We start from the raw sequence: 1,541 nt of genomic DNA on the forward strand, positions 1-1,541 counted from the left end.
TCTTTCTCTATGTCTATCATAAATAAGTAAATAAATAAATCTTAAAAAGAAAGAACTTAAAAAAAAAAAAGAAGAAGTTTGGAGATGTCTAGAGGCCTCAGGCAGTTAAGTGTCCTGTCCGACTCTTGATTATGCAGGTCATGATCTCAGAACCGTGAGGCGGAGCCTCGTGTGGAGAGATTCTTTTTCTCCCTCTTGGAGTTCCTGGGTGGCTCAGTTGTTTGAGTGTCTGACTTTGGCTCAGGTCATGATCCCAGGGTTCTGAGATTGAGTCCCACATTGGGCTCCCTGCTCAACAGAGAGTCTGCTTTTCCACCTTCCTCTGCCTCTCCTCCCTACTCATGCTCTTTGTCTCTCTCTCAAATAAATAAATAAATTGTTTAAAAGAAAAAAAGATGCCGTCTCTCCCTCTCCCTCTGTCCCTCCCCTCACCAAAAAAAGAAGTTTGAATATGTTCATTAATAAATTAATAGAAATGGATGCATAACTTTCAATTCAGTAGAGAAGAAGGAACAGCATATGAATTTAGTCAGAGCTGAAAAGAGGCAAAAAAAAAAAAAAAAAAGAGAGAGAGAACAAGGAAACATTAACAGAAAACACAAAACAGAATTGCATGAATACGACTAACCCTGTGGGTGGTAACAATACATATGAAAAGGTTAAACCCTGTCTCAGCTGTAAACTCTTTATGGGAAACGTGCCTCCAAACAAAATAATCCAGAAGGGATTTAAATCTGGGGGATTTAAATCTGGGGAAAAAGAATAAATGCTTCAAGCTAAAATCCAGGATTTGGCAGCAGTAATTTTAGAGGACCTACTCTCCCTGATGCATCTTCAAGAGGGGGTTGGCAGAGCGGGGATGAAGTGCTCCCGGAGGGGCAGGGGAGACACGTCAAAATGGAATGGAGGGCATTTTGGAAATGATTTTTGTTTTATTTAACACCAAAAATAAAGGCAACATAAGCAGACATAAGCAAGCAGGACCGCATCAAACTACTCCACAACAAAGAAAACCATCAGCCAAATGAAAAGATACTCTATAAAATGGGAGAAAAGATTCAGAAACCATGTTTCTGATAAGAGGTTAGTATACACTGTACAAGGAACTCATACAACTGAATAGTAAAAAACCAAATAACCCAATTTAAAAATGGTTAAAGGATCTGAATAGACATGCTTCCAAAGAAGACACACTGATGGCCAACAGGTATGTGAAAAGGTGCTCACCATCAGGGAAGTGCAAATCCAAAGCACAGTAGATGTCACCTCATGGCTGTTAGCATGGTTGTCATAAGGAACACAAGACATACCAAATGCTGGCGAGGATGTAGAGAGAAGGAAACACTTTTGCACTGTTGGTGGGAATGTAAACTGGTACGGCCACTTTAAAAAAAATTATGGAGGTTTCTCAGGAAATGGAAAATAGAACTGCCAAGAGATCCATGCACTTCTGGGTGTGTCTGAAGGAAATGAAACCATTTTCTCAAGGAAATATCTGTATACCCATGTTCACTGCAGCATTATCCACAATAGCCAAGGTA

This window comes from Vulpes vulpes, chromosome 7 (assembly GCF_048418805.1).
Source record: "Vulpes vulpes isolate BD-2025 chromosome 7, VulVul3, whole genome shotgun sequence".
NCBI lineage: Eukaryota > Metazoa > Chordata > Mammalia > Carnivora > Canidae > Vulpes > Vulpes vulpes.